This window comes from Rhodnius prolixus, unplaced genomic scaffold (assembly GCF_049639745.1).
Source record: "Rhodnius prolixus isolate KJV_2025 unplaced genomic scaffold, Rpr scaffold_4, whole genome shotgun sequence".
NCBI lineage: Eukaryota > Metazoa > Arthropoda > Insecta > Hemiptera > Reduviidae > Rhodnius > Rhodnius prolixus.
This window is the reverse complement of record NW_027411614.1, coordinates 22,872,929-22,894,275: the sequence shown is the minus strand read 5'-3', so window position 1 is coordinate 22,894,275 and position 21,347 is coordinate 22,872,929. Positions and strand designations below refer to the sequence as shown.

Genomic DNA, 21,347 nt, shown 5'->3' with positions numbered 1-21,347 from the left:
GAAAATACTCTTTTATTACAAATATTCTTATTTATTTCGTACACCACGAAAATTTTTAATTGTTCTTACAAATTATATGTATTATCTGCAGAGATCTATAGATTAACTACAGAAATAGAGAGCTCTATTTGGCCAAATTGATCGCTGGTGTAAAGCAAATAACCAAACTCCTGATTGTAATGTGGTAAACTTCAATTTCTGTCATTTAATATTAATCTGGAGAATGGAGTATTAAACCATTGAATTTGTGTTGAATCAACTTGTTTATCTGGAAATAGACATTAACTTCGCAAACTAACTTTCTCATTATACTTAAAAAAAAAGGAGTTCTAAAGTTTCTAGTGAACGTTTATCACACTACTTAAAAACTGTTTCCTAATTAAAAAACTGGTGTACACAGTAACGCGACTTTTTCTTATTATCAAGGTCACAAATATGATTCAAATAACATTTGAGTCATATTTTATTCTTACCAACATATTAAAGTTTACATTTTCTGAACTATGCAGTAAACAGAAGTGAAGATCGATCGACTTTGTTCTTTATGTAATCTTAAACAAATAGAAAAAACCTATCATTTTGTTGGTGTTTGTCCCGTGCTAATTTAGATACATGTGTTTCAAAAGTAAAAGTTTAAATTATCGAGAATTTATTTTGTATTTAAACGGGAAAAATTGACAGGCGTTGTATAAATTTATAATTATCGCGGGTGGTTGGTTACAGACGGTTTATGATAGGAGAATTCAGTTTTTAATTAAGGAATTTTATAAGCAAAAGTAATCTAATTAAAAGAAATATCAGTATAATTTTGTATGTTGAAATAAGTTCTATATTTTGTAAGTATTTATATGTTGTCTATTCCTATTCAGGTTTTGTATTGGTTTGCATTTGATTTGAAATTTAATCATTTACACCTTATAAAAGTATGTAATTTATGTTATATTTGTTTTAATCAAGGTCAACACCTCTGATGGTCTATTGACCAAGAGTCCTGCTTTAATTTACTTTAATTCAATTATGTAATATGGAATTGTATATTTTTATTATTATTATTAATGTTTACATTATTATCTTGCTACATGATGTGAAACCGAATATTATACAGAAATCTTGAAGAGAACCTATGCTAGAACCTAGGCATCTTCGAACATTTCTACAAAAAAGAGGTAAGTACAGTTTGAGAGTGTAAGTAAGTGTTTTTAATGTATATAAAAGTTTGCTGATAATCTTCGAAGCTATTTTCAAAAAAGGGTAAAAGAATTGAACAATACATTGAGTAAAAATGAATAAATTAGATTTTGCAAGAGTTGGCCGACACCATCTTGGTAGTGAAGGTCGTCTATAGTGGTATTACTCAAGTAAAGTTAGAAAAAGTAAAAGAGGAGATAATTAACATCAATAAAGATAGTAATAATAATAGTGGCAATAACGGAACGGATTATCTGAGTGGTTAGCGAATTCTGGTTTCCAACGTGGAGATCTCGGATTCGAATCCAGCTGCTGGCCCTTAAATTTTCTGCGCCTAGGAGCTTCTCACAGCTCACTGTGTTGTTTTTAATAAGAGAACACTGTCTGGAGGCCGGAAGTGCACTGGAAAAAGCTCCGGCTGCCAATAACATCTTGACGCGCCTTAAATTAAAAAAAAAAAATTACTTTGCTGTAGTCAACATTTGCTTAAGTTTCGACACATTGCCTTCGCTATTATTGCTTTAGTTTTCAGTGAGAATTCAGTTTTACAATGTCACTAGAGAGTCAACATAAAAAAAAATAGCTTTTTCAGATTCTACATCGCAATTGTGATAATGATTATGATACAATAAGCAACCTGGGCTTACAAGAAAGAGCTGAATCTACACGCATGCGGTATCTATTGTCACCCAACGGAATTAAGAATATTGATAGCCCTTTTTATGGTCTCCGTTTCTCGGTGGCTGTGACCAAACTTGCAAAACAATAAATGCATTGGTGATAAGTGCTATAAGTTTACAGCATTCGGTGAACAATATATCAATTTTTTTGTAATACGTCAGCAAATGACTTGAAAAATTTGCATTTTGTACAGAATGAGAACAGTTCAGATGAAAAACTTTCACCTTTATTCGCCATTTCATTCTAGAATATTATTTCTCCTGGTTTCTTTTACACCTAGTCTCATACAAGTTGTATAAATTGTTATTTTATAATTAGTGATTCAGTTACAGTTATAAGGTGGAGGAACACAGCCACAGAGAGATGTGGGAAAGCTCACTGTGCAAGCCTGTCTATAGTTTAATGTGTTTTTAGTGGATTCACTTTATTACAGATATGATATTAGGGTAAGTGGTAGGGTTTGTGTGGATTTATGTACTTTGGCTGAGTAGTACTGAGTTTAATGGATAGTTTGTTTATTTGGTAGTTGCTTCTATAAACGATCAGTCAAGATCCGCAGTAATTTTGGATATTCAACGTAAATAAAACTATATCAAGGAATGTAAAAAAAAACAAAAAACAACTAATGTGTTTCTTAAATATTTAATTTATTTTGACCAAATCAAATTATTGTTTAAGTCAATGAGAAGGATGTGCTTGATGACGTTTGGCAAGATTAGCAATGTTTGGCTCGAACTTTGTTAGATTCAGTCTTAAATCGCCTGGAAGCTTCACTTTCAATTTATTTCTCTGCTTTGTTAAAATAGAATTGCTTGGAAATGCAATTAAAAAGGGAAATGGCGCAATACAAAGTTTGGATATTCAATCGTAATATAATACATTGATATTCATCGACCCCTAATCGGCTCCCTAGATCGGATCAATCCCTAATCGACTCCCTAGATCGGATCGACCCCTAATTATATTATATTATCGACCCCTGGGGTCATATCGATCTCTTTGATGATCCCTGCTCTAAAGGATAATTTTTGTACTATATGCAGTTTGTAAATGTATATGTACAGTGTATGTGCTATATATTGTGGGCACTTTTTAAGAGGGTTGTAAGCGTTGCTGAAGTCAAATTTGAAGAAATTTCATCAAGGGGAAGTACCGCTACTCAATGGATAATTGATGTTTTGTATTTATTTGTATTCTCATAATATATACTCCTGTCTAGAAAGATGCAGACCCTGGAATTGCGTCCAGGCATCTGCACTCACTCACAGTACAAGCTTTATTTTTCTTTGCAGCTCATCGGCAATTCGGACCAAAAGGAAGGTAAACGGAAAGAAGTGCACTCGGAGAGGAATCTTTCAGCTGGCCAAGAGGTTTCCTGACAGTACTGCATTCAAAGGTATCCTTTACCATCATATTAATAGGGACAATTCCAGCTACAATTCCATTTAAACTACATATCTGGCACGAATTTCTTCAACGCCCTGTCATACCCTCTTGGTCTCATAATGCTGTAGACTATCATCCATCTTCGAGTATTGGTTGTCTTCAATGTAAAAATATCAGTGTTCAAGGCCATAACAACACATGGATCAGCTTGTTTAGATATCACCATCATATAACAATCAATTTAAATTGTACACTTTTAAGATATAGGTAGAGTATTCATTATTAAGCTATTGTCTAAGACAAGAACTTGCACTCTGAGCGGGGATAGATAGAATTGTTGATACTTAGTTATCTCTGGACTTATTAAGGTTCTGGGTACAATTTGAAAACAATGCAGACGTACAAATAAAAAAGTAAGGCTTTACTGTAAGGAAAAACGCTTGTCCCATTTCTGAAGATTAAAACTTGTATAAATAAATGGTCGAATAAAGTGGGTTTTAAGTGGTGAGTTCATTTCAAGGATTTAAACGGCTTATCTACTAAAAATCTCCGTTCCATCTTTGAAATATATATAATTTTTTGGTAATATTTGAAGTAAGACAATCTATTCCAGATTTTCAACCTTTTGTAACACAAGTAAATATTTAAATAATAAAGAAGATCTTATATCTTTTTCAGATATTTAATTAAAATATATATATTTTTAAATTGAATATAACTTTTGACTGTGACACTTGAAGTGCTATCAATGGAATAAGGGAAACAGACTAATTAATGGCAAAAGTGGTTTTATCTTCTCAATAATTGGCTTTGACCGTTCAAAGACAAAGAACCTGTTAGATTAAACAACAGTGGAAATTCTACTTACCATTAGCATTGTTTTGAAAGTTCTGAGTGATACTGGAGTCACATTATCAAATTAGATCTTTTATGCTGATTCTAACAAAATTAGTTTATCTTTCAATTTTGTTTATTTATGACGTAAACCCGTTGTAATTAATGTGCTTTTTGGTTATTTTGTTCAACGAGCAGCTTCTAAGAAAATTTTATTAATAATGAATTGAAGGAAAAAAGGGAATTAAAAGAGAATCTTTCAAAGTTAGGCTACACCATTCTTATCGACAGTATTACCCTAAAATAGAGCTCTTCCAAGCTATATAGTTTCTTAAGAGAATTTTTGGAAAAAGGATGTTTAGAGTTTGGATTTTGTGGTTTTCCGCACATAAATTTTAAACAAAGCGCACATGAAAAATATTTCGCGCGCACAAATGTTTTTGTAAATTTATGCAGAATGGTTAAAACCAAAAGACAAGAGAGAGAAGTTATTAAATAAATGCCATTAATAAAAATGTAATCCTAAATTCTAAAATTGTTCAATTGTGAATTGTTCTTGTTTGTTTGTTTTGACAAATGTTTTAATTGAAAAAATTATAAGCAGAGAACGCTTTTTACGTTGTAAGTATTTAAATTTTCTTATTTTTCATTTGAATGGAAAAGGGAAGCCACAGTAATCAGCTAAATTCTGTCTTCACGAACTAATGATTTGACTTGATTTTAGGGTAGATTTTTCATTGTGTTCCGTTGTAATGTGTGGTATGCTGTAAGATCGATTCAATGCGTATAAGAAGGTACAAAATTTGGCTGAATATTAATACTGTTCTTGTATTGTCTTTTTTTTTTATTATATGCACTTTTTTAAATTGCAGCACAAAATTTGTTTATTTTGGAAAAACTGCACACACTTAAAAAAGGGAACACTGCCTGCAAAGGATATGAAGATGAAAATATGACGATGGTAAATAGCCCAAAACTAATGCGGCGAACCTTAAATTAGATGCTAGAAAAAGCGAAGTCATCTTGCATCTCAGTGCATCTTGCCTCAATATTCATGCTACAACCCTGCATACCAGAGCATTAGTTTTTTTCCTTAAACCCAGTAGTATTTTTTAGACATGAGTATTTTTATTTAACAGCTCTTTGAAACATGCCAATGTAATATATTGCCAAACTCTTCTTCTTCTCCTTATTTATATTGTGCCTTGAGGCGTGGAGAGAAGCGATCCCATCCATCTTTAGCATTGATTTGTGCCCCGCACCAATCTTATTGTTCCCGCTAGGGATTCTATCCTAATCTTTCATCGTTATTCTCGTAAGGCCTACCTTTAACTCTCTTGTCAGCAAATTTCTCCCCCAATATAATTATCTACTTTTTTTCAGGAACTGTTTATGCTTAAGATCTCGTTCCATTTTCCCTGCTTGGTCATAACTTCAAGTTTAGAACTGTCGTCAAGGATGCCATAAACTAATAGAAGCTCTCGATCAAAAACCAATTAAACCTATTTATCTTTAAATTTCGAACACACACATAAACCTTATTTTATTGTTGGGAAAAACGTTTTTTTTCAAATTTTATGATACTTCAATTTAACTTAACATTGAATTTGGCAGCCTTAATACCATCTGTCATCAATGCTATCTACTTCTAAACATTGTTATTATTTCTGTCAACAAAACAACACAGAGTGGGCATCTTTCTTGAAATTGCCGAAACACTGATTGTATTTAGAGTTCGGTTTTCCTTCCAAACCTTATTAAATCTTCCTTTCTTAAACCATGTGATTTTAACAGATATTTTTGATTATTAAAGATGAAAAATATCATATTTTGTAATAATAGTCAATGTTTATTAAAATTGACAGTATAGATCATCAAATATCAGTACTTAGCTTGCAATTTCTTGCATTAAAAGGATGATAATCAAGGGACTTATCAATTGAAGATCATGAACATAATTAAAAGTGCCAGTTCTTTCCGGTTTCTTTAAATTAAACCGCATTTCCTTCCGCAGATGACGCCTATATTCCAGACTTTTCTATGATAAGTCCGCACTCGTGATTGACCCTCTAAGAAGGACTATAACCCGAGTATTCTCACAGAAACGTTATTGTTGGTTTCCGTTCCGTAATCACTTGGCAGACTAAATTTGTGTACGCAAATTCGTATTTTCTATATTTAGAAGATACCATTATAAGGACAGTTGCAGAAACCTAATGAAACCAATTTGACTTTATAAATTTGAATATCGGATGTCAGCCAAACATTCTATACCATCACTGCCATTTTAACGATCCAAAATTGTTCTTCGATCACCAAATATAGTTATTGACTTGATGACCTCAAACTAACTTTCATTATGAATTTAGTAATCTATTGCCAAAATTGTTTGTTCCCTCCTTTCACTGATATTCTAATATCCTTCTACATCCGCACTCATCTCTAATCCCTTCGCGACGTCATCAGTGGTAGAGGCTGGTAAAATAAATGCTTCTGGAGAGTTCTTGAAGCTAAATTATATTCATTTAACTGGTTTAGAGAAGATTTATTTCACGAATTCAGTTATTACAAATAAAAATCAAGAAATTTTCCAAAATTGATAAATTTTCACCTAATTTGAATCAGAAAATCCTGAATATTCATAAATATAAAGTCGTATTAATTTTAGTTAAACTTAAACACTAGTAACGCATGTATATTAACGTAAATGCGGATTAGCGTGTACTATAAAAGCACTAAAGGAGATCATTTTAAACAAGCTTTTTTTTTTTTTTTTTTAAGTGATTTAAGGCGCGTCAACATCTGAGGTTATTGGCGCCCGGAACTTTTTTCATTGCACTGCCGGCCTCCTATTAGTTATCTTTCATTACAGACAATACTGCCCTTCACCGGACAGTGTAAGAAGCACCTAGGAAGAGAAAATCTAAGGGCCAGCAGCTGGATTCGAACCCGAGACCTCCAGCGTAGGAATCTAATACGCTAACCGCATAGCTAACCCCTTCCCTAACAAGCTTTTCTATAATATATTTTATTAATATTTTGTTTGTAATTTTTATTTTAAACGCACATATTCGGGCTAGAACTCTAGCAATTAAATGGCAATTTGAAAAAATTTTTAACAAGCAAAAGCAATTTTTTCAAAAGTTTAAATTTAAATATACATTTTTCTGCAACCATGTAGGGAAGTTCTCATTACTCAATTAAAATCAGCTGTGTAATGCCCAACTTCCCACACTAGTGGGGGGAAATTCCCATTAGTGTCACTTTCCGCACAAGTGAGTGGAAAAACTTTATTGTGCTTCCTTGATATAAGAAGTTTTGTTATTAACATAAATATTTTCTGTAAAACTCTAATAAGCTTATTTAAATTTATTTTATTTAAATAATTAAAAACGAATAATAAAAAAGAAAATAAAAATTGAAAGGAATATAGAAATAAAAATAATACTTTAATAAATAATTAGATATTTTTAATTATAACAGTTAAAAAGGTTATAGTGTTACCTTATAGAAATTTAAAATGGATTCTAGTGATGCCTGTTTAGAAAACACTCCTCCATCAATAAAAGAAACAGCAGAAAATGTAATAAGTAATGTAAATACGTAGTAATGTAAATAATTGTAATATATCAATAAATGTTTATAATAAATAAATTACTTTACAAAAAGTAATTTATTAGTTAATAAATGGTTGCAGAAAAAATATAATATTTAACTCTAGTGTAAAGTATTTTCCTCACACTCGGCAATTTGCACTTGCACTCGCATCGCTTCGCTCGCTTGTACGTGCAAACCCTGCCTCGCGTGAGGAAAAGTACTACTTTCCACACTTGTTAAATAAATAACTATTTAATTGAATTGATTTTTAAGTTTTGTGTAAAGTAATATGGTTTGTGGTAAGTTTTATCTCAAAAATCTTTTTCTCTGGCAGAATATTTCAAATGAAAGTAATCATTAATTATTCTTTAGCGAGTGAATGAAAGGCAAAATTTACGGAAAATATTTCTGGCTTCATTTTTAGAGAAAATTTGGCTAAAACTTTGTTTCGGTTAAAGGAAATTTTAAGTTTAAGCTCACCGAAATTTATCAAACTGGTAGAATCTAGAATAAAATTTATACGTACCAACTTCGCCGAATACATTCTAAAGTGAAAAATTATTTTACCTTATAAAACTTCACTTCAATTCACTTCACATTAATCATTTACGATTTCAAATGAAGATTTTTTTTTGTCTATGTTTTCTTTAACTTGCAGTTGATTATAGCAACATTATGTTTATTTAATGCATCCTGTCCGAAATATTAACCCTCAAACCACAAGAAGCGGGTCGGATCCGACCCGAGGCGAAAACATATTTCCATTGTTCCCCTCACAATTAACTTTTAGCGATTAGACTCGGTATACCCTTTCTGTGAGTCCTTAGGAAGAGACCAAACTTTTTCCGCCGATTCGGTAAGTGACACTCCGCGCTCAAGGTTTGTATTTGCTTCAGTAAGTCAGATTCTAGGTCGGATCCGACCCGACCTTGGTATTAACGTTATACGTTTCGCCTGTACAAGTGGAATAAAAATGAAGAAAGTTACTCTGGAAATGCACGTTCGACGTTTCTCAAGAATCTTGCGTTTGCCTTGACGCATCTTCTTGTAGAAAAAAGACTGAAAAACGAGCGTTTTCCAAAGGAATTACTCCTTACGATTGGAAAGATGTTGGGAAAAGAAGAAGATTTGGAAAAAGGTACACCTCAGAGGATCCTAAGAGGGAGGCACTATAAGAAAGGAGGAGGTGTGATTTTTGTGACTCCTCACGAGAAAGGGAATGCTTTATGCCTCAATGTGTAAACGCATGTTATGTGGAGAACATAAAATTGTTATATGTCCTACTTGTTCCCACTGATAATGACAAACAATCAAATAATTTTGTTACCACACAACTATTTTACTGTAATTTTCATTCAAGCATTTTGTATACTGTTTTATTTTTATTGAGACAAAGTTCCGTTTTCAAGTCCACTTCTTCATGTCTTAGTCTATTCTAAGAAAATTGTGCCATAAAATTAAACAATTTATTAAAAAATTTATACATTTTGTGTATAAATAAATGTGTTATTTTGAATTATATTTGAGTTTTTCATTGTAAGCAAGAAAATATAGTATCGGGTCGGATTCGACCCTATCTTAGTGTTTGTGTCACGAAAATTCATCTTGTGGTTTGAGGGTTAATATCTGCAACTTACAAATTCTTTATACCGGATAATGAAGTTGTGTTGAAAGGAGATTAAGCCAGAGGTCACATTAGGAGATCACACAGCCATCAACGTTTTCAACGGCGAGATTCAACGTTGTCAGGGTTGGAAGTGAAAAAGGCTTGTGCTAAAAGCTGAAGGATTAGGAAATAAAAGTTTCTTTTAGTACTTTATGGATGGTTTCATTGAAAATATAGACAGGATCATTGACGATTCCTCTGAATATTGCATTCTCTGGAGTTACAAGAATTTGGCAGATCTTCGTAGTTCCACTGCGTACGTCTATAACGATCTTAGAAGTAATTTATGGATTGTCAGTGTTCACTGCGAAGTTCGGGCCAAGTAATCATCTCAGTTGGCTAAATCTCCTGTTCAGTTCTTATGATTAAGGTAACATTAAGGTTATTACTGCACATATGTTATTATTTGTTCAGGTAAAATAATTTCCTGAGTGCAGCAGAGAGAAATTTTTATCCACGTCACGCTTCCCCTCACACCTAGATGTAATATATTAGCCGTCACTTTATTTTCCTATTTCTCAATATCTTTTAGAATACTTTCAAATCGGTTTCATCATTTAAACATTTTAAGGATTTATTTCTTATTCGTTATTTAAGAAAAAAATCTTTTTTGGTTTTTAAAATAAAATGCATCAAAAATGCGATAATAGCGTAGTTCATTTGTTCTCCTAATTTCATTATTGAAAAACCAGTTAGATTTTATCTTATTTAAATAAGATTCGTTTGAACTGTTTTTTTTATTTTTTGAATTTATAATAGCCCAAATATAATTACGACATTCATATTGACTTAGTTCTAGATTAGTTTCTTTTGATTTTGGACAATTTAATTTTTAAACCCCAATGTTAAACATTTTATGGTTATTGTTATTACTAAGTTTTGATAATTATTATATTGGCTTGGCCAATCCGTGATTATTATGGCTTCTTCGTGATATGATGTTATGCTGTGAACATTTATAATAAAAAGATTACTAGAAAACTAGTTGACCGCTATTCTGCAAAGTATTTGGCATTCTACTCAACGGACTTCACCCAGCAGAACTGCGCCATTACCTCTAAATCTACCTTTACACTTGAGAGAACTGATAACGCGCAAACGTCGCGCAAGAGCTCTTTGGCATCGCATCAGATATCTCTCTCACAAAAGACTGTTTAACCAACTTACTAGAGAACTGACAACAAAACTAAGGGACTATTTTAACGACCAATTCTCTGATTATACACAATCACTCACAACTGAAGACAACTCTCTGTGGACAGCAACCAAAAGAATTCTCAAATACAGAAAAACTTCTCACCCACTAAGATGTGCGGACAATTCTTGGGCTAAGTCCGACGAAGAGAGAGCCCAGTACTTTGCCGAACATCTTTCTACAGTCTTCACTCCTCATCCCTACGTACAAGACTTACAACATACTGAAAATATTCTCAAAGAACTGGACTTCCCTCTACAACTTTCACCTCCTCCTAAGCCATTCACTCCTAAAGACATCATGGACATAATCAACTGTCTTCCCAAAAAGAAAAGTCCGGGCTATGATCTGATTACTGCTAACATCCTGTTACAAAAGCAATAGTATTTCTTACTACTCTTTATAATGCTGAACTTCGAACCACTTACTTTCCTAATCTCTACAAATTCTCTTCTGTAACAATGATCCCTAAACCAAATAAACCTTCTCATATCCCAAGCTCTTACCAACCCATCAGCCTTCTACCCATCCTGGGGAAAATCCTCGAAAAACTTCTACTACTCCGCCTCTAAACTGAAATAGCCCCTTTAAATATCATTACTGACCATCAGTTCGGTTTTCGGAGTTGCCACTCGACTGTTCTCCAAGCACATCGAGTGGTGGATGTAATTGCTACTTCCCTTGAATTAAAGCAGTATTGCCCGGGTGTCTTCCTTGACATATCTCAGGCATTTGACAGGGTATGGCACACGGGACTGCTTTATAAACTCAAACGCTTACTGTCTTCTACCTTTTACCTCATTCTTAAGTTTCTTCTTCTCCGACCGTTTCTTCCAAGTCATACAAGGTTCTTCTTCTTCTCCTATCCTTCCAATACTCGCTGGAGTTCCTCAAGGAAGCATTCTAGCCCCCATACATTTTATTCTCTATACTGCCGACTTACCAACTAACCCGACTACAATTACTTTCATATTCGCCGACGACACTGCAATTCTTTCTCCTCATCTAGATCCTGTAATAGCATTCCGTAAACTCCAATCCCACTTAAATCTTCTCGAGCCTTGGCTGCAAAAGTGGAGAATCAAAGTGAACGAATTGAAATCTAAATACATAGTATTCACTCTAAACAAGAAAACTCTCCCTCCTCTTCCCTTCCACAATACTTCTATACCAATTACTAACCAAGTACGATATCTCGGACTACATCTTGACAAATGACTAACATGGAACCCACACACGAGACTCAAACGAATTGACCTCAATCTGAGGTATAAAATGTTGAAAGAACTACTCGACAAACGTTCAAAACTGACCCTGACAAACAAGCGAACACTATATATCGCTCTACTTGCCCCAATATGGACGTACTTCCCAATATGGAAGCGCTAAAAAATCGAACATCAACCGACTTCAGACCTTACAATCAAAAATTCTAAGAAAAATAGTTAACGCTCCCTTCTATGTCTCCAATCACACAGTACACTCTGATCTAAATATTCCTCTCGTCTCTGAAATAACCCAATCTCGATACACAAAACTCCACTCAAATCTACACAATCATTACAACCCTCTGATCCACAACATGTCTACTACAACACTTCCTTCAAATCCACAGCGCAGACTAAAGCGGCGGTGGCCACGCGATCATCTCATCATTTAACGCCGACCTCCTAGGATGGTTGCTGCGTAAGCTTGCCAATCCGGCGAACTAAGGCTTCCATCACATCGTTCACTCCACTCAAGCCGTTGGCGCACATGCATGTTCGCGTATGTGTATGGACATATATATGCGTGCATGTGTATTTGTGCTATCCTATCATTGATCTCTTTTGCTTGCTGTATCTATTGCAGTTGCAAAATAAATAAACAAATAAAAAAAAAAAAAGAAGAAAACTAGTTGTGATATGATGTGACTACTTAAAACATTTTTAACCGAAAAATTTGGTTAAAGAGTTTGGTAAGAAGGGTTAGGTAGATTCCCTCTTAGCTGCCCTTTTCTATAATGTACGGTCCTATCTCTTGTATGTATCGATATGAGAGGGGCTTAAATGTGTTGCTAAAATCGAGTTTGAAGAAAATTTATCGAACCGGAAGTAACTCTCTATTGAATGGATTGTTCAATTTCTTGAAATTGGCTTCTATTTCTAGGCTATTCTGTAAGTTCCATACATGTATAAGACAGATACAAATATCCAGCTTGTATTTTATTTATTATGTGCAACTTATTGCTACTTTTCAGTTGTGACATAAAATTCTACCAAACCTCTAAATTTTGATTTCTGATAATACAACTTGATGACAGTTTTTATTGATGGTCTCTACAGACCTAAATAAAGAGTAAACTGGAGATTTCCTTGTCAAAAGCAAGTATCAATTATAGTTTTAATCAGATTTTGTATCTAGTTTAAGATGTTTTTTAAGGAGTGAGCGCCATCTGGTGTATTGTAGCTGTAATCAATGCTTGCACAAGGGCTGATCTTATACCAAAACGTTTTAGGCGCGGTCGTTGAAGTAGAAAAAATAATGGTATGTATATTACACCATCAGGAGAAGGATTTCCTTGGTTTATCCTCATTGCCGGCGAACAGGTTGTGCTAGACGAAGGAAGCGGAGAGTTAAAGATGGAGGTAATAAACAAATCTAGGTAAGCAAGAAGTGAGTTGTTCTATAAAGTAAAAACAGAAAAGTAATGCCTACTTTTTTTTAGGCTTTACATCCAACTATCAATTAGGCGTCGTGGACGAAGGTGATTAGCAAACATACTTTTCGATAAGGTTCTCATATTAAAGATTAAATAAAATCCAAGCCCTAGACCGGGAATCGAACTCAGTACTACAATACAGATTGTTGCTCTATAACTTGTGGCACTTTCCAATAATAATAAAATCTTTAGCTCTAACTTCGAAGAATTTCAAAGAACTTTTACTACCCTCTCATAGGATTAAAAATTAAGGGCAAAAATTATTTTTTAGCGAAGATCTGCTTAAAAATAAAGACTTGGCAAAGATAAACATGCACAAAATGGAACTATTAGGAAATAAAGGATCTGATGAGTTTGAGAGAAGCTTTTGCTGAGAAACAAGCCATACAAAAGGTATGACAAATCTATTATCGATGCAATAAGTTTTTATCGTAAAATCATTTTGCCTTTTTGTTCTTTGGTAAGAAGATTCTAATCTATTTCTAGGCATTCTTTCTAAGATGCTGGTAACAGATCTTTGCAAACGAAACATTCATTCTTCCACTATTGGTGCTGGACACATAGGGGTTACATATTCACAAGTCTGAGATCATCTGGAATCTCATCTTACCTCTGAATCTAATTGTTGGTTTGCAGATCAAGTTTAAACTCTTGGTTTTAAATTATTCTTTCCCCTTCTCCAGGAGTCTTACCACTCCCTAATTCAATATCTAAATTCCTTAAATTGGAAATGAAGCCTACACTCTCATCAATTTTAAAGCCCAAGTAATTCAGAATAAAATATTGAAATTTGAACAATAATGTGCACAATAATTAGCGAATACATTAAGCTAATATACTTTTAACTTTGTTAAACTATAGTTTAGACAGGAGTTTTAGAAAGTCAGATGACGAAGAGGGTTCCCAGTGTCGATCTGAGTTGCAAACCTCATTAAACTCTCATGAAAGCCATGACCTCAATGTATCTTAATTTACCTGGACGTTTTTCCTTCTACATCCATATTAATTACAACGCTTTGACATTCTGGTATTAATAAGTTTTCTGTGCTACATCTTTTTTCTTGAAGAATAAATATTAATTAGATTTTTTAAAAGGTTAATTTGACAAGAACAATGGAAAATGCTTTAAGGCAGCTTACAAAGGAGTTAATGCAATGTCTAGTCATTTTCAGTCAAATGAAAACTCTTCGAATAAAATAATCAATGCTAAATTAACTTTTGTCGAGAAACTAAATTTTATCAAATTTCAAAGTGTCGTTTTATTTGGCACCAAAACTCTATCTTTCTCTTGTCCCTCATATTGAAAGTGTTGAGTTCTTGTAAATGCACTTAACCAGTTAAGCGCTACTGTACACGTCAAACCAAATCTCTGTTACGGTGCGTTCGACGTGTATACTCTTGGTGAAAAATATAAAATTGCCATTAACAATAAAACTCGAAATTTTGATAAAATACAATAAGAATATTATTTGGTGGAATGTTTCCTTTATCTTACCAATAGAACTGCCAAGTATTTTATACGTAGAGGGTTGGTGGGAGTCAGCTAAATGATAAGTGGTTGGTACATGTTTGGTCTCCGCATTAGAGATTGAAAATTACGCACACAAATAGAAGCTCTCAACCCTTGTGCAATGCCGTTATTTTACCTTAGATAGAGGTTCAGGATTTCATTTTGCACAGAATTCAAAGCTCTTTTCTTCCTTGTAAAAGCTCTTGCGTCTCTAGTTAACTAGAGCAATGCATACGTGAAGCGGTGCAAGATTTTGAATGAGCTCAGAATGCTCTGTAATCTCAAGCCCAAGAAATTGCAGATAAAGTCGCTTGCAGTGAATATTACGACGTTGTAAACTTGTGGTTGTTTTGCCCTGCGTTCGACGTGTATACACGTCATTGTCTAATTTTAATTCCACACACTGTGGGGTTTTTTAAAACTAAATTCCACGCTTAACTGGTTAGTTTCGCTGAACCAAAATATGAATCACCTTGGATTAGACAATATTTTGTCTATTTAGAAATTTATTATAGCCCACTCCGCTTAAAATAGTAATGACTGCCAAGCCTCTAAAACAAATATAAACAAGGAAGGTTACATGAAACATCAATCTTTAAAGAACAATTTAGAAATACTATGTGCAATTCTCTAGAAAACAGTGCAATAGACGTAATTAAAGAAGTAAGGACGATTTCGATGCATCCTTTTTCAATATAATTTTTGGGGAAAGTATGATTGAAACTATCTAATACTGAAACTATCGTAATTACTCATTCTATGCTAAAAAATATTCTTAATGAAATAATTAGGTAGAAACAGAAAATATAGGATTTTAATTTGTTAATTTTGAATCACAAAAACTTAAAAATTGGAAGCTTATTTCACTGATGTGGCGAACTCAGATTTCTTTAAATAAGAGCAGAACTGAAAGACTCTATAAAAGGGGTGGGAGGAATGGTAATAGAATGAGCCAATTGTTTTCAACCTTTTTTTGGAGCTTTAAAGAAATTAAAGGAAAAGCCCTAACCGTAAAGTTGTTATGGCAACGCCATCGCAGATTCAATTACAACAACAATGAGTTTGCATCAATGTTTTTGTCAGTTTAGAGACTCTGCCTGCCGACGATTCGGCCTGGCTTTTTACTTCCACTAACACTACGGACATGGATGATACGTTTTCATTTTATTAAACTCATCTGGGGAAGTTAAGGAAGTGATTAATAGTATGAATATCAAGATATATTATTTAAGGCGCGTTAAAATCTGAGGTTATTGGCGCCCGTAGCTTTTTTTTCATTGCTCTGCTGGCCTACGGACAGTTTCTTTCGTCATAGACAATCGATCACCAGAGCTGTAAGAAGCTCCTAAAACATAAAATCCGAGGCCAGAAGCTGGATTTAAACACGTTAACCATTGAATTTATCCTCTCCCATCCGAACAGTAATCTTCCCTTTTTAATTTTTAAGTGTCCACCATTCTTATCATAACCTTGGATTTAATATTTTATCTGAGTAGATGTTACATTTAGAGTTGCATAAAAGACTAAGCTGAAACCTTAAATGTTTCTGAAATTCTTGTACAATTTGCTAGACAGTTTCAAAAATGCAAGACTGTTTTTCGAGGGTTATTCAAACTTTTTTTTTTTTTTGAAAATAACTTATTTGATTGGACCCTTAGAAGTACCAAAAAGATGAGCATTACGTAAGTGATTTGTCGAAAGAGAACTGCTTCGACCTATAACAACATACAACAATAATAGCGTACTATTACTGACCTATAATAACAATAATAACGACGCTACGTTTGACATTTCTCATTCCTCCTGCGTGTATTCAGCAAGCAGAAACCTTATTAGAAAAGAACCTTTAAAAAGCACCTGGAACAAATCTCTACCTGAAGTAATGGAGATTATTTTCATCAAATAAGTAGATTAACATTTTTATAAAAAATGCTAAAAATAATTCTTTTTTGATATAATTACTTTAGATCTTACAGTTCATCTCTCTGGTTAACTGTTTTTATTGCAACGACAATAGGAAATACGCTATTACCTCTCTAGATAGAACACTTAATTGACCTCTTGTACTCTCGGAGATTCTCTCCTAAATAGAATTGAATTCGTGAGGAAATTCTAAATCCATTAGAAGTGCTAATGGACCTGGGGATCCATTTCAAAGAGTACATTGATGAAAAGAAAGAAGACAACTAAAACTATAAGATTTATATTTGGGCATTGGCAAAGATATTAAAGAGCCATCGTTCAAAAACAATATCTTCGTAATTTTTAGGTTCAATATTAGTACGACTCCATAATTAGGAATTCATACACATCAAGCAAAATAGGGCGGTTAAATAAACTGCTACAAATTAGTCAGCTTTCTGAAATATTTAAGGCAAAGCCATGACGACAAGATAAATTTGAGTTACCTTGAGAATAGGTGAATGAGGAATGAAATAAAAATTTTTTTCAAGATACTAAACAAGGACTTAGACCGTGATGAAATCTTATCCAGTAATAGATTCCACGTACCAACTGTCAGATCCAAAGGCGTTCCTCATTTCTCCTGCGTGTATACAGCACGTAGGAACCGTAAAAATGAGGTACCTAGCTCCTAGACAAATCACTACCTGAAGAAATGGAGATTTTTTCAAATTCATCAAATAAGTAGGATAAAATTTTTATAAAAAATGTAAAAAATAATTTCTTTTTGGATGTAATTATTTTGAGATCGCATAGTTCATCCTTCTGGTTAACTGTTTTTATTGGAATGATTAATAACTAACTGTACATCTATTGGTCGAAAGCTTGGATAAAAAAAAATACTGAAATGGTATAAGTGAAATTGGGAATAACCATTCTAGTTTTTGGATTAATGAATGAGTCACCAAAAACGATGGACATAATTCTATATAATATATAATTATGAATTATATTTTAGAAATTAACCGGCCCATCTTTGAGCTTAGTTCCTATTGCCCCAACTATTCCATCCTTTGCTGAAGTAAGTTCCTCTCCGCGATAAACACCAAATATACCAAATCATTTCTCCGTCTGGTCACTGGCCATTCTTCTTCCGTTTCCATGTAAAGTGTATTCTAATCTGTGAGTATTTGTCCATAACTCTAATCTATTTTAGCTAAATGAACCGCCAAACTTTAAATTAATTTTTGGAAGTGCTCAAATCAGTCTTTAGAAACGTCTATACTCAGCCCTATTCGCTCCTATCTGGACTTACGGACTTGAACTATACGGAACAGCTAAGCGTTCAAACCTAAACAGGATCCAAACCCTCCAAAAATCCTTGGAACCATCACTGGTGCACCCTTCTACGTGAGCAACCATACCATCCACACCGATCTGCGAATCCCATTTGTTTCTGACCTTGCCCAGTCCCCGCTACATCAAATTCCACTCCAAACTTTACCTACACCATAATCCCTTAATCAGCAAGCTGTCCTGCGCTAACCTCCCGTCAAATCCTCCTCGCAGACTGAGGCGCCGATGGCCTCGCGATCACCTGGTCGAACGATAAAATGGTCATCCTTCGTATTCAATCCATTCGGTATTTTACTTTAACCGACTTATGATGGCCATCGTTGGATGGCCCTCATTCAAGTTCTTCCTGAGATTTTATTTTATTTACTTATTTATTTAATATTTTATTTTGGTTTTACTTTATATATTATTTTATTATTATTATTATTATTATTATTTGTTCTATATTTCACATTTATGATGTACTATTTGCTATCAGATTTGCGTGCTGCGTTTATGTGTTACGCAGTTGCGAATTTAAGAATAAAAAAAAAGTCAGTCTTATCCCTTCTTTGGATTGCTCTTATTTTATCTCTCTTTCTAATGCTCTCCAACGCCTTTCAATGGCCCGCGGAAAGGTTATTTAACGAACCAGTAGTAACTGGCCATGTTTGGCATCCACAGGTCGAACAAAGTACACCGTAGCTTTCGAAAACTTACTCCTTTACACCATCTCCATCTTTTTTAACTATAAATTCTAGAATCAACAAATATTTATACATAAATTGTAATATTACGATAACTTTTAATTATCTAATACTTCCACTTTTTCCTGTGATTGTTGCCTGCTTAACTTATTTTATACTCATTAGATTGTATTAATTTTTAATTTGAATGCAACCGTACTTTTGATTCTAATTATTGATATGAACAAAAAAAAAATCTAAGCACAAAGTTGAAAGACCTTAAAGTGTTTGTTTTAATACTTTCCTCGCCTTCTAATTGGAGAGTATATGCAATAAAATATGAAATCGTTATTTATGTAACGTGGGCGTACAATTGATCTACATTAATGCTTTGTTGATTTAACCAGTAAATACACTAGTTAATGAGTACGTGTTTCCAGAGGACAAACACCAATTTCATATTGATTCCTAAATACCACTTCGCCATTGTTATAAAAGTTGGCTCGGAAAATAACCTCTACCTTCTACTTATTATATTTGGAACCTTATTTGCATACCCATTACAAAAGCCCAATTATAGTTATTGTGAGGAATATTGATTTTGCTTCTTTTTTTTTTTTACTCCAAAAAATCCATTTTGTCCCAAAAAGTAGTTTTTACAAAACAAAATTCCTATTACTTCTTGAATTGTATTTCTCTCTTTACAATGCAAGATACTTTTTGTGAATAACTATTGTCACCCGGGGTAACATTTTCACTCAAGAGAGATTGGAGGATAATCCTGGCTGTGACTGCCACTTTTAGAACACCACTGAATCGGTCTAAACACAAATATGTCTTCCATGTTAAGTGTAATAGGTGAGAAGTTCCAAATAGCTGCTCTTGGTGATGTCAAAAAAAATCAACTAATTCTATTTTTTCAAATTTATGAATTGGAACTATAAAATCTCTTAGTTACAACAAGCATAACTAGATCCGCATATTTTCCGGGCCACTGAAATCAACTTCATGGTGATTCAGGATCTCCAGAGAAAAACATTGGATTCCGGGCTGAAAATGAAGATATCGCATTTGCCCTCCTACCTCACTATATGCTATAGTGGATGGTCTCTCCTTTCTAATGAACTTTCGCTTTGTGCTGTGCAGACGCAACCTAATTACGGCTATTCAGTAAATTCCTGGCATCAGCCATCCATCCGTCTATTCATCTTATCGTGTCTATGGCCGCCTCTTCTTGTTCGTAGAATCTGCTCTTCTGATACCTTTGTTTGGAGCCCCAACTTCCCCCATTGTACCCAACTTAGCCTTTTTATTATGATAACATCATCAGTTTTGGTTTGAAGCTACTGTAATGATTGCATCACATTTCTATTTATCAGTTAAGCTGAAAAAAAAACTCAGTTATGAACCCACACGACTTTCTCTCATTCTCAAGGTTCGAACTCATAAATTTTCTTTAAACAACAATATCTGTATTTAATCCTTACCAACATTATAGGTTGCTGCACCTTATACTGAAACTACGGGGAATTTACCCTAAAGTACAGACTTGTATGCATATATTTTGTTGTGTGCAATGTACATATAGGAGGATGGAGAAAATCCTAAGAGTCATTGTCGAGAACATCTCCAAACAGGAAACGATCCATGGAATAAAGACTTACTTCCGGTAAGAGAATTTTCTTCATTCTGGAATCTGAGTAACAATATAAACTCTCCTTATTGTGAGGTAGAACCGTAAATTACACTGTAAATCCAGAGGGAATCTATTTATCTCCCTTTCTGGAATCATCCCTAATTAAGTTTTTCTTGGATAATGTTTCAAACAAAAGTTATAAATCTAAATGTACAATTGAATTTTTAATTTGAAAATTTTATTTACAATTTAAAAATTTTTTATACCAATATATATAAAAGGAGGTTTCAGGCTGCAGTGCCTATATACTCTCCACAATACATATATTAATATTTACATTGGTCGATATAAGTCGAACTTAATACTAAGGCAAAAAACTTTAAAAAAACCTTACTATATACAGTTAATTAAAGCAAGACATGCTTAAACCTTTTATGCTTGTATTTTTTATAATTAAGAGAACTTAAGTTATAGTCAACAATACTCTTTACATGCGGGTAGGGACTATGTACGAGCATATATTATATGCATATAGTATATGCTCGTATATAGGAAGTTACAAAGTTTTCCGTAGCGCTATAGATAAATGTAGATACGCTGGCAACATCAAGTGCTACATGCATGTAGTCTATGGGTGTCCACCCGGGGATATGACCCAACCAGCCTTAAGCATTTGTTTTGAACTCTTTGTAACTTCCCGTAGTTGGTGCAACAAGAATGAGACCACACAGGGGCTGCATATAAGAGTACGGAACGGATATAAAGATTAGTTTTTTGTATTAAGAAAATCTATGCTAGAGTTGCGGTTCAAAAGAGGAAAGAGACTAAATTTACAATTAATACAAGTTGGCCGTTTTCGGAGATATTTCAAAATACTGGAAAATTTAATTTCTGTCAATAACACTCCTTGTTAACAGAGTAAATCAAATATTACCTTTTTGCGAATTTTTTGTTTTCAATTTGGCGGAAACTTAAACAAACACACAAAAACCCATTTGTAAAAACTACTTTTTCGCACTTAGAAGATCTC

General features: G+C 33.6%; 1 protein-coding gene and 1 long non-coding RNA gene across 3 annotated transcripts in view; one reads left to right on the top strand and one right to left on the bottom strand.

Moving 5' to 3' along the window:
- The window catches only part of LOC141456347 (thyrotropin-releasing hormone receptor-like), a 210,911-nt gene that overhangs the window by 83,230 nt on the left and 106,334 nt on the right, over positions 1-21,347 (bottom strand). The window lies entirely within an intron of this gene.
- Positions 382-9,916, top strand: LOC141455734 (uncharacterized). Its single transcript, XR_012459418.1, has 5 exons — positions 382-836; positions 1,106-1,166; positions 3,162-3,265; positions 4,814-4,883; positions 4,962-9,916. It is a non-coding gene; the product is annotated as an uncharacterized lncRNA (long non-coding RNA).